Raw genomic sequence first — 13,424 nt, 5'->3', positions numbered from 1 at the left:
ATGTAGTTAATGTAACTATTTTTAAGAAGTTAATAAGTAATAGTTGATTTTACGTAAATATGTAGTTAAAGTACAACTACAGGTCGGTAGTAAAAACAAGTGGAATTGTAGTCAACCCAAAATTTGAAGAGTAGTAAATCCAACTACTATTCACCAGTTATATGAAATGTAGTAAAAGGAATTATTTTCTTTAATTAATATAACTGCTTTTTGGTAGTAAATTTTTTATTAATTTCTATGATTTTATAGGCTTCAATAAAATTCTTGTTGTAGAATTAACAAGTCGTCTGTAATTAAAACTACTACTTTAAGTAGTAGATTTTTACTATTTTAATTAATTCGATAAACTTAAAGAAGATTTTTGATGTAGAATTTACAAATCGTTTCCAGTTAAAACTACTACTTTAAGTGGTTCAATAGGCTTTAAGAACATTTTTGTTGTAGAATTAATAAATCCTTTGTGATTAAAACTACTACTTTAAGTAGTAATTTTTTACTATTTTAATTAATTCAATAAGCTTGAAAAACGTTTTTGATGTAAAATTTACAAATCGTTTCCAATTCAAACTGCTACTTTCAGTAGTAGCTTTTACTACTTAAAGTGGTTCAATAGGCTTTAAGAACATTTATGTCGTAGAATTAAAAAATCCTTTGCAATTAAAACTATCACTTTAAGTAGTAGATTTTACTGCACTATGCAATTAAACAACTTATAATATAATTAAAAGATGAAAAATTTACAAGTCAAAACTTAAAAAGGATAGTTATAGCAACTAATAAAAGTAGTAAAAATGACTACTTTAAATAGTTAAATTACCAATTGGACATGGTAATTTTGTTTTTGAATTTTAATATTGTAGTTAAGATGGTAAATAGGTGTCTCCGCAATTAAGTATTTCATTAACCTATAATCATATCTGATTAGGTAGAGATTTAATTGACCAACAGTCAAATTTTTATGTACGAAACTCGTACAAATATTTTTCGTACATGGTTTCTGAAAAAAGTGGGTCGTTTCTCGCTGCTGGGGTATGATCCCAGAACCTTCTTATTGCCGGTAAGATGCTCTACCAATTGAGCTACAGAGAGACCCTATTCGACTCAATTCAGAAACCATGCACACGACATTTTAATATTGTAGTTAAGATTGTAGTTAATTACCATCCTCACTAGATATTTTCTAAAGTTCTTAATATTGACGTTGAAAAGTCGTGTGCATGGTTTTTGAATTGAGTGGAATCGGGTCTCTCTGTAGCTCAATTGGTAGAGCATCTTACCGGCAATAAGAAGGTTCTGGGATCATACCCCATCAGCGTGAAACGACCCACTTTTTTCAGAAACCATGTACGAAAAATATTTGTACGAGTTTTGTACATAAAAATTTGACTGTTGGTCAATTAAATTTCTACCTTATCAGATATGATTAGGTTAATGAAATACTTATTAGGAGACACCTATTTACCATCTTAACTATAAACAATGATAAATAAAAAATAATTTTATTTTCCTATTTTAAGTAGTAAAATCTACCACTTAAAGCAGTAGTTTTAATTGCAAAAGATTTATTAATTCTGCAAAAAAATGTTCTTATAGCCTATTGAACCACTTTCAGTAGTAAAGTTTACTACTTAAAGTAGTAGTTTTAATTGCAAAATATTTATTAAATGTACCAAAAAAATGTTCTTAAAGCCTATTGAACCACTTTAAGTAGTAGAATCTACTACTTACATCTTGAGTTGTTTTAACATTTTTAAATTGAGTTAATACAATCACAAAATGTTATTCTACCAATTACATTTTTAATTGATTTAACTATTTTTGTGTAGTTAATAGAACCGTTTAAATTCAGTTAAGGACTTATTGTACTGCTCAGAGTAGTTAAAAAGTAGTAAAACCTACTAGTTTTTTTTCAGTGTAAAAATATATATTAATGTTTAGGTCTCCTTATGCGATATTTTCATCAATATTGCTTATTTTTATAAACATTAATACTCGTTTCTGCACTACCCGAGAGGTAGAGTTTTTTGACGAGTTTTTTGCCCGTGTATAGAAATTTCTTTTTTCTTAAAGAATATATGAGGCAAAATTCCTGAAATGTCCGAACAAAAAATTAAAAGTTCTCGAATATAATCCATACTTTTCTAAAATGTTGATATTGTTGATGAAAGTCTAAAAATCAATTATTATTGAATTTGATAAAATAGTTTTTGAATTACATCTTTTTGGATTTTAGACTTCTGAAAAAAATTTTTTTTTGCAATACTAACCTCTAAAGTTAAATTTTACACACCGAAAAGTGTGTGTAAAGAAGCTCTTTTTCAAACGGTGTGTAAAGTGATTCACTTTACGCACTGAAATTTACTTTACGCACCGAAATTTTTCTCACATAATATAAGGATTGTTTTAGACCATACAAAACCACAAAAATAAAAAAAGAACTTTACTTTTAAATTTATACACTCCAAGTTAATTATATTTTTCCTGATCTTCGATTGATTTATTTAATTCTATACAATCGAAATTATTCTAATAGAGAGTTGGAATTCTTCATAATAGGTACTTAACTTTAGAGGTGGATGTTGCAAAAAATGTTGTATGATACACGTGCGTAAATCTGATTATTATTAAAGCTGTGCAAGTTTTTAAAATTCGAACCGCTCCATAAGAATTAACATGGGCTCGAATCGAATATTCGATCCGGGCCCATACAAAATTCGAACTTTTGCACACCTCTACTGATTATACTCACTTGTATCATAAATAACTATTTTATGTACAATATTTATAAGTAGAATGCATAAAAGTTAACATACAGGGTGTTCCAAAAGTATGGAAACTAGGAAATATCTCGAAAAGTACGAATTTTCGTAAAAAATGTTCAAGACAAAAGTTGTTTCAAACAAAAAAATATACATCTTTGAAACCCCAAAAGATGAAATTTTATAAATTTATTTATTTGTCAAAAAACGTTGAGCCTAATCCCAGACATTGGGCCCAATATTTTTGGCTTTTCTATTGAACGTTTTTTACGAAAATTCGTACTTTTCGAGATATTTGCAAGTTTCCATACTTTAGGAACACCCTGTATATATAATGAATTTTAAAGCTTTCTTGACGGGCTGCAGGATGGTGATAAAAATTTTTTTTTTAAATAAAATTTGACCATGAAATTCAAGGTCAAAATGTTAATTTACGTATATCTCAAAATCGTATTTTTAAAAAAAATTTTTTCACTATCTCAATGGAAAGATTGACAATTTTCCTATAAAACATGTAATTTTCAGAGTGGGTCCATTTAAAGTTTTTGAGATATTAATTAATTAATTAATTAATGTTTATAACAAATGAAATATTTTACAAACAAATAAAGTTACCGTAATTTTGAAATTAGCAATTGAAAGTTAACGTAAATCCGCATTCAACAAGCTCTATATGCTGCATTTTGGATAAGTAGATTGTTAATAAACAATTAGTTATCATTGCAATTGATTATTAACAATCTACTTATCCAAAATACGTCATATAGAGCTCGTTGGATGCGGAATTACCTTAACTTTCAATTGCTAACTTCAGAATTAAGGTAACTTTATTTGTTTGTAAAATATTTTATTTATTATAAACATTAATTAATTATGGGGTTACATAGGTTAAAAAAAATCCATTTTTTTAAATTTTTTTATTCAATAGTACAACATATCAAGAATATTTTCCCAAAGTTTTAAGGTGATCTGAGATAAACTCTAGTAGGAAGAGAGACTTTTCGAAAACGTCTTTCGTCTAGATTGGCGTCCAGCGGTCCGGCATCGAAAAGTAGCATTACAAACGACCTACTGCCTATTATTTTTATTTATTTTTTTTTTTCAAAGTAATCAGTATGAATTTGTGGTCGCTGATTAAGAATCCGATGTCAGATTTCCAAAATTCAAAATGGCAGATCCGATATGGCTGACTAGTTTTGTAAAAAATAATCGGATTTATTTCAATCGTGCCACTTGGCGGTTTTTGTGGTCGCTGATTGTGAATCTGATATCAGATTTTAAGAATTTAAAATGTCTGATCAAAATTGCCGAAAAACAAGTTTTATCAAAATTCACAAAATTCATTGTCTACTTTAGCATTTGCTTACATAATTTATATCTTAATGATAAAAAATGATTAATGTTCTAGAAACGTTCTTAAAAAGTTTTAAAACGTTTTTGGAAGAAATATATTAATATTCTAGAAACGTTCCTAAAACGTTTGAAAACGTTTTAGCAAGAAAGATATCAACTTTTTAGAAACGCTCCTAAAACGTTTTAAAAGGTTCTTTTAGTTTCTTTTCTTTCTTTGTTAGAAAGAAAAATATTAACGTTTTAGAAACGTTTCTGAAACGTTTTAGGAACAAAAACATCAAGGTTCTAGATGGTTGTTTTTTTCCTCACCTTTGTGAAGGAATGTCTCACTTTTCTAATGTAGCATCATTATATATATTAGAAATCTATTAGGATTGAATTTTACTCTCTAATGAGAAAAACTACTGTAACAAAATCTTTATTTAAATTGAATATAAAATATAATCGAGTGGTTTTCTATAAATTATAAACTGCACATTTTTCAATGTGCATTAAGCTGCGTTCTTTGAGAATTTTCATTCGCTTTTTATGTTTTCGAAATGGAGCCTCATAAATATACGCGAAGTGAACGAAAAAAGGATTTTGCAAGAAAAGATAGGCCAAAGAAAAGGAAACAATATTATAATCCTAAAATATTAGAGACCGATGATGCATCTTTCACCAGCACTTCAGCGAAGAAACTTAAAAATGAAGATGTGATCCATCTGCCAAAGGACGATACTCTTCAATATGCAATCATAGACTTTTTTTTGGTTTTTTCAACACTTGCTAGTTTTGTGAAGTGCTCGAATATTATAAATGAAAATGGAGAGGAAAAAACGTGTAATGGAAAAGTTCAATTTAAACAATGTGAAAAACAAGGTCTTGGCTTTAAAATTAAGGTGAAGTGTCAAAAATGTCAGCCTAACTATATTTCATCGTGTGAAAAAATAGGTAAAGCCTATGAAATAAATCGCAGATTCATTTTTGTTATGCGAATATTAGGCTTAGGTCTTGCAGGATGTAAAAAATTCTGTGGCTTAATGGATTTAAATTGCTCTTTCTGCAGTCAATCAACGTACGATTCTTACATCACAATGATACTTGAATGTGTAAAGAGAATTGCTGAGATACTGTTTTTCTCAGATGCAAAAAAAGAAAAAGATTTAACGTGCAAAGAAAATGATCTTGAAGATACGACTGATGTTTCTGTGTCAGGTGATGGTACTTGGAAAAAGCGGGGCTTTTCATCTTTATATGGTGCGGCTACGTTGATTGGCTACTATTCGGGAAAAGTGTTAGATGTGTATGTCAAAAGCTCATATTGTAAATTATGTGAGACTTGGAAATTTGCAGACTGTACGCCCACTTCTCGAAATTTTATTGAAGGGGAAAAAGTTTTACATGCCGGGCATATACTTTTTTGTGGGAAGCAGCCAAATGAGAAAGACGGTTTCGTGAAAATTATCGCTTTTTATTTGCAAACTAGAAATTTAAAAAGTGCTCCGCATGAAATAAAAGGAAAAATAAGTCTCGATGGAAATATAAATGAAATCAACTGTAGTTGTAAAGCTGGTTTGAGTCAGAAGTGTAAGCACATAGTTGCTGTTTTATTGCAATTGCACAGGTGAGTATTGAAAGGTTATGTTGTCGTGTATATTTGTCATGATACTGTTTTCCAGCTGTTTTCATGAAATATAATTATTTTCAAATAAAATAAATACTTGTGGTTTATTTAGAAAAAATTTTAATTAAAACTGTTTTGCTTATAGGACAGATTTCAGGACATTATCAGAAGCATCGTGCACCGACACAAAATGTTTATGGGAGACACGACAGGAAACAAAACTGAAAAAAGACGATCCACCTCCTTTGAACGAGTTTAAATGTTTACATTATTCTTCAAAGCAGGAATATTCCACTTCGATTAGTCAAGAAGATGAAGAATATGTAACAAATTAGCTTTACAGGTGCAATGTGAATTCTGCTCTTAGAAAACACATGTATGCTGAATTTTAATTTATTTTATATTATTTTTATAAGAATATTCTCAGGGTGGCTGTAATTAATGCGGAAAATGTTTTCTTAAATTATAAACCATAAATATCTGCTTGGTAAAGAATGATAATGGAAGTACAAGCTAACAGACTGTAGAGAATAAAAATTTTTTTTATTCATCAAGAAAATGTTAAAGAACTTTGAAAAAGGATAAATTTTGCGACCACCCTGAATTCTTTAAATTTTATTGAACTTCAAGCTTTTTTTTAATTATTATTAATCCTCATTTTAATTAATTATTGATACACTCAATAGTACTAATTATATATTTAATAATAAAATGTACGTAATGAATGTCATCTTTCTATTTAATAATAAATTTTTTCTTTCTTGAATAACTGAATACATTTTTATCAAAATGTTGATCGTATATAAAGCAATATATCGACGCCTCCCGTTCATATAATGCTTATTGAAATTGCAATGCAATATAAGTCTTATTCAAATTTTCGTGCCATATAAGTCTTATTGAAAGTTCAGTGCTATATAATTCTTATTCAAGTTTCCGTGCAATACAATAATTATATTGAATAAGAATTATATAGCACTGAACTTTCCATAAGACTTATATGGCACGAAAATTTGAATAAGACTTATATTGCATTGCAGTTTCAATAAGCATTATATGAACGGGAGGCGTCGATATGTAAGTTTGATAATAAGTTCATAAAATTTGTAATGTTAAATTTATATTTTGAATTTTTTGTCTTATTTTATTTATCTCAAATATTATTCTTAAAATTTATTAGGTATGGACGTCATCAAACAGTAGTTTTTGAAAAGGATAATAACAATAATTCCAATTTAGACGTACTGGAAGCGCTTCTTAAAAATTTACCATCCTAAGCAATGAAGAATTTAGAAAACTTGAGAATCGAAGGAGAAATTGAAGCATGCTGTTTAACTTTTTTAAGCAATTTTTCTAAAGACACTCGCACTATTTGTGAAGAAACGTTATTTGATAAGAAAAAATGGAATGCGCATCGACAGTTTCGCATTACGGGATCAAGATGTTATTATATTCATACATACACGAGCAACAAACGACCAGATTGGAAAATAAAATACAAATAAATTGAAAATCCATGGTTGGGATACTCACATGATGGAGTCGTTTTTAAGGATGGAAATCCTGATAAGTTAATCGAAACCAAATGTCCATTTATTGGAAAGATTAAAAGTGCCAAAGAAATTCTCAGTGGTTTAAAGTACGTTAAATTTCCTGAATTTAAATTAAAAGAAAAACACGAGTATTATGGACAAGTGCAATTAGGCATGGCGATTTTAAATCTTTAAAAAACTGATTTAATCATTTACGCTTCCTTTGATGATAGCATCGTGGTTATTCCAGTAGAAATAGATTTACGTTTTGTGAAAGAAATGTTAAAAAATCTGAAAAATGCATATTTTACGCATATGGTTCATTATACATGTATAAAAGAACGTTTGTAAAGGAAAAGAAGTTACAAATAATTTTTATTTCGTTACTAATTATTTATATTTTCATAAAAATAAAAGTCTAACATATGTTTTACAAGTTAAATCGAAATTTAAGAAAAATAAAAACATTCTTATTTTTATGGTGTTATATTATTACGAAGGAAACTTATCGTCGCTTAATATCGGGGAGCTTAAATTTATTACAGCCGCTAATACCATCATAATTTCATCAGCTTTTTTTACAAGGCAAGAAGGCATTTTGCTCCCTAAAATTTGAAAAACCTTTAGTCGTTGATTCAATCTTTCAACATGGACTCTAGCTTTCGCAATGCTAACAGTATTTAACGCTTCTTTTTGAGAAAACAGTTTTTTTTCAAGGAAGGGTGGTCTTACAATTTGTATACCATTTTGAATACATATATCGTCAATTAAGAACCCTTTATCCATCATTATCTTTTCGTCTTTCCCTAAGAAATCAATTATACCTCTTTGTTTAAAGATGTACCTGCTTTTGTAAAATGAATATGTCATAAGTTGACAACATAAATTTTTAGGCTTTTGGATGTCTATTTCGGTGCAATCTAAAATAAGACTGACGTCAGCATAATCCTGGAAACAGAAAGGCACATTTCGTAAAATTTCGCCTTTTACTGGAAAGAATACCGCAAATTTTAAAGTTTTACTCAAAATGTCTAATGTGTTAGAGATTACGTTTGAAATGTGCCGTTCTGAACAGTTTTTAAATAAAATATTTAAGAACGCGTAACTGACATTTTGTTTGAGTCTCATAAATGTTAATATTATTCTATCGCGAATAGTCAATTTTTCAGAATAATAAGAAAAGGTTGGAGCAACTCTTTCAATAATTTTAATGAATGCATCCAACATTTCAAGATTCGGAATTCCAGTAGCCGTACTTAATTCCTTGTCCGTTGTTATAAAAGAACTAAAATTCGGATTAATCAAGTCTCCACTCGTAACTTGAATCGCTGCATCTACTAGAGAAAGTTTATTCACAATCTCTAACTTTTTTTCTTGAAGATGTTCTACGTTGTATTCAAAATTATCAGGTACGATATTTACGGGTTCAATTATTTCTTCGAATTCAATTTCCGATGAATTAGTTGCACTATTTTCTACTTCTTTCCTCGTAATTTCAATACAACTTTTCTCACGCATCAGTCTTCTTTCTTCTCTTTTAGAATCCGATTTTGAATTAGAAGATTTTGTGTCAACTAATGATTTTGGCAAATTACAGGAAGGAACAGCAGACGATTTTAAGTACCTTTTTCCTGCTTCATCAGCTAAAATATTATCATTATAATTAATATTAATTAAATTATTTTAAAATTTAGTGCTAAAATTACTGTCAATAATTTTATATATTTGTTTTTTAAAAATAATTTCAATATATTTTAATTAATTTGTTCTTCAATTTTATGAATTAAATTTTTTAAAAATTAAATGCTTAAAATTAAATTATTTCTTTATTATTACATATATATTATTAAATGAAAAAAAATAAATAATAATATATTTCTTCTTAAACAGTTCTATAAATAAAATTTATATTATAATTATATAAATATACTTACATGTTGGTATCGAGTAATCATCATTTTTAAAGTGTAAGAAACATACACACATACTTGGGGTGATCTTTTTTCCCATTTGTAAAACTTTTTTCCAAACCTTCCGTCGATCCACTACTTCCTCAATGCACATTTAATAATTATTTTAATGAAACTTTTGTTAAGTTGAGGAAATGAATGAAAACGTATTTCGATATCCCTGCACGCTTTGCTTTTACAGCCATAAACTGAACAGTATCTTTTAGCATTTGTTTGTTTTGGGTCAAACTTAATTCCGAAATCTCCCATTTTTAATAATAAACTAATTATATTAAAATAATATAATAATAATTGCTTTTACGAAATAAAAATACATTAAACGTCGCTTTTTGACGTGATGTTTACTAAATCTGACCTCGTTTTTTTAATACTACGCTTTGCCACCAGAGGGCACATCGTAGTGCTGCAGTTCCCAATATTGGAGACAGAGATTCCAAAACATATTCCGGAGTTATTGATGCCAAACCTTATGGAGAAAATTGTCAAATAAAAAAAGAGTGCATAGCACACGTGCAAAAGAGAATGGGCACCCGTTTACGCAATTTAGTGAATAAAACTGTTCAAGAAATAAAAACCAAAGGTAAAACGATTCAAAAAAAGCTACTTTTTGGCAAAGGGAAGCTTACCGGTAAGCTAATCGATAAATTAACAGTTTATTACGGGTTAGCTATAAGAAGAAATTGTGATTCAATGCAAAAAATGAAAGACGCTATATGGGCAACTTTCTTCTATTATAGCTCAAATGATCAAAATCCCCAGCACGAAAAATGCCCGACTCGTCCTGACTCATGGTGCGCTTGGCAGCGTGCTTCAGCTGCTAAAACTCTCTCAACTTTTAAACACGCTTATAGTCCATTGCCAAATGATGTTTTATTAGCTATCAAGCCCATCTATGAAGATCTCAGCAAGGATGAGCTTCTTGAGCGATGTGTTGGAGGTTTTACACAAAATAACAACGAGAGTCTAAACCAATTGATTTGGAAAATCACACCAAAAGTACTTCCTGCTGGCACGAAAATAGTTGAAATAGCTGCATTAATCGTTTCTTGCACTTTTAACGAAGGAACCTCAGCCCTATTAATGTTTTTAGACGCAATTGATATGAAACTTGGACAAGATAGTCACAATTATGCGCAGAAGGAAGACGAAAATCGTATTCTTGCAGCAGAGACAAAAGCTAAGGCTGAAACTCGAGAGGCAAGAATCCGTCTCAGGCAAGAACAGAAGGATGCCCTGGACATTGCGGTTGCGGCAGGAACTTTACTTTATGGGGCTGGAATCGATGATTCTGTGTAAGTAAAAAATATCTTTTTCTATATTATGAATGTTAAAAAAGTTGAAATCTAAATTTAATTTAAAAATAAATTTAAATTAAATTCGATTTATTTTAAAATTTCAACAGTCATCGTGCTTGACCCCGAAAACCCCCGAGTAACAAGTTTCAAACAAATGCGAATGATTTTTTCAAAAAGTCGCCCGCCATATTGGATCCGCCATTTAGAATTTTGGAAAACGGACAACGGATTCGATATCAGCGACCCCAAAAACCCCCGAGTAACGATTTTCAAACCAATTGCATTAGATTTTCAAAAAGTCGCCCGCCATATTGTATCCGCCATTTTTAATTTTGGAAAACGGACACCGGATTCGTAATCAGAGACCCCAAAAACCCCCGAGTAATGATTTTCAAAAGAATCCGATGAAATATAGAAAAATAATTTGGATTTTATATCGTCTAACTTTGAACGCTGTTTTCTCAAAACCATGTTTTTGAAGTCGGTGGTCAAGATTTCTCGAAAACTAATGAACCGATTTTCCTGAATTTTGTCACACTTCTTCTTGATATTATTGACTTGTGATTGAACGAAGGATTTTTTTTTCGCTTGATTAGAACAGATTTTACATGGTCTGAATGGTCCTAAAAATCGTATATTTTGACATAATTTAAATTTTTTCAAAAACCCTTCGTTCAATCACGAGCTATACTCACCTACTAACAGAAAAATTATGGTTTTTGATTTTAGATGAAGCAATCAAAAAATATCGTTTCCACCGCAAAATCAATTTTTTCGAAAGGGGTCTCAAAGGAACTGTTGCTACAACCCTGTTTTTTAAATATTTTTTTTCAAAAATTTTATAAATTATTCATATTATAGTGTACTATAAGAAACCAAAGTGGTCCAATCAAAAAAATTATTTATTATATGAAAAAAAAATATAAAAAAACATACGTTTTCTGACAGTTTTGACCTATGGAACCCCTTAATTAATATCTCAAAAACTTTAAATGGCCCCACTCTGAAAATTATATGTTTTGTAGAAAAATAGTCAATCTTTTCATTGAGATAGTTGGATATACTTCCGAAGTAGGGGTACCTCCGATTTTAATAAAACTTGGTATACTAACGTATTTTGGTGCGCTGATTACGAAAATGATAGTGAAAATTGGCGCAAATTTGATTATCATGGTAAAAAACATAAAAAAAACACCATAAAGTCATGGTTTTTTGCGATTATCTCGTAGAAAACAAAAAATTTCGAAAAAAGTTTTAGACAACAGTTGTAGATCTCAAAAAAACACACATTTTATGTTGTATGCATTTTTTACCAAAAGTCATTATTTTTCGAGAAAAATCCAAAAAACCAAAAACACCATGATAATGAAAACATATACAACAGTCATGGTTAGACATATTATTTGACTCGTATATAGTATCATATTCACCATTACTCAGGATCCAACGAATTCCGCAAAATACTATCGGCCATATCCACCCCCTCTCGCCAAGGTTTTTTTAAAAAGAAAAGCGAGCTGTACCTTACGCGGCCGAAGGCCGTGTTTATTATTTTGCGTTCACCGCTGCTGTAGACTCCACCCCACAATTTAGGCAAATTACTTTCGGACACATCCACCCCCTCTCGCCAAGATTTCTTAAAAAGAGAAGCGAGCAGTACCTTACGCTGCCGAAGGCCGTATTTACTATTTTGCGTTCACCGCTGCTGTAGACTCCACCCCACAATACCTGCTAAATACTTTCGGCCATATCCACACCCTCTCGCCCGGTTTCGCCATGATAATCCAATTTGCGCCAATTTTCACTATTATTTTCGTAATCAGCGCGCCAAAATACGTTAGTTTACTTACAACTATCAAATTCCTCTCTAGTTACTACTTTTCCATCATTTTGTTGCGTTTTTGATCGTTTTTTGGATTTTTCTCGAAAAATAATGACTTTTGGTAAAAAATGCATAAAACATAAAATGTGTGTTTTTTTGAGATCTACAACTTTTGTCTAAAACTTTTTTCGAAATTTTTTGTTTTTTACGAGATAATCGCAAAAAACCATAATTTTATGGTGTTTTTTTCCATGATAATCAAATTTGCGCCAATTTTCACTATCATTTTCGTAATCAGCGCACCAAAATACGTTAGTATACTAAGGTTTATTAAAATCGGAGGTACCCCTACTTCGGAAGTATACCCCTTTTTTTGAAGTTTTGCGTTTTTTACGAGATAATCTCAAAAAACCATGATTTTATGGTGTAGCGTAGCATTCACTCACAAGAGAGTGAGGCCAAAAACACTGTTGAGTATCGTGAACTAAACGGAACTCAAATCTGTTTAGTTACAATAACTGCTTGTAAAGTTGTCATGAGAATATTTTAGGCTACTAAACAAGTTTCGTAGCCACAACCGTAACTCTTCTCTCCGTGTATAAGCAAGTAAACGTGTGTGTAAGACAAGAACAGTAAAGTATATATAACTTATTTTCCAAGTGCAAAATATTTTTTCCTGACTTTTTTCTTACTATTCTATACCAATTAAAATTCACTGACTTTTTCAAGTAGCGTAGCAACCCTGAGTAAGATTATGTTTCGAATCCTACGAAGGTTTCTGTATTGCATGTTGTTTAAAAAATACACTGTACAGAATCTTACACAATTTCTTGCGTAAGAATTATCATGAGGTCCTTTGTTGTTAACAATTCAAAAATGCAGGAAACCATGCTGGATTCTACACAAGTTCCTTACAGGATCATTTACAGAAACCTATACATTTATTCACACAAGAACATGACAGAGAATTTAAGAAGGAAATAAATATAGGATCGCATATTTGATCCTTTATAGAATTTTTCAAAAGGGAGAACATGATTCTATATATAATTTCATTATATATGTACAGTTTTATATAAAAAATACG

At 30.1% G+C, this 13,424-nt stretch overlaps 1 protein-coding gene across 5 annotated transcripts in view; it reads right to left on the bottom strand.

The window, feature by feature from the left end:
- Window positions 1-13,424, bottom strand: part of LOC127287088 (chymotrypsin-2-like) — a 164,747-nt gene that overhangs the window by 69,763 nt on the left and 81,560 nt on the right. The gene's annotated exons all lie outside the window — the stretch shown is intronic.

This window comes from Leptopilina boulardi, unplaced genomic scaffold (genome assembly GCF_019393585.1).
Source record: "Leptopilina boulardi isolate dan_hultmark-lab unplaced genomic scaffold, ZJU_Lbou_2.1 LbouV2_122, whole genome shotgun sequence".
NCBI classification, from domain to species: Eukaryota; Metazoa; Arthropoda; class Insecta; order Hymenoptera; family Figitidae; genus Leptopilina; species Leptopilina boulardi.
The sequence above is the reverse complement of the archived record's forward strand: the minus strand, read 5'-3'. Positions and strand labels throughout refer to the sequence as shown.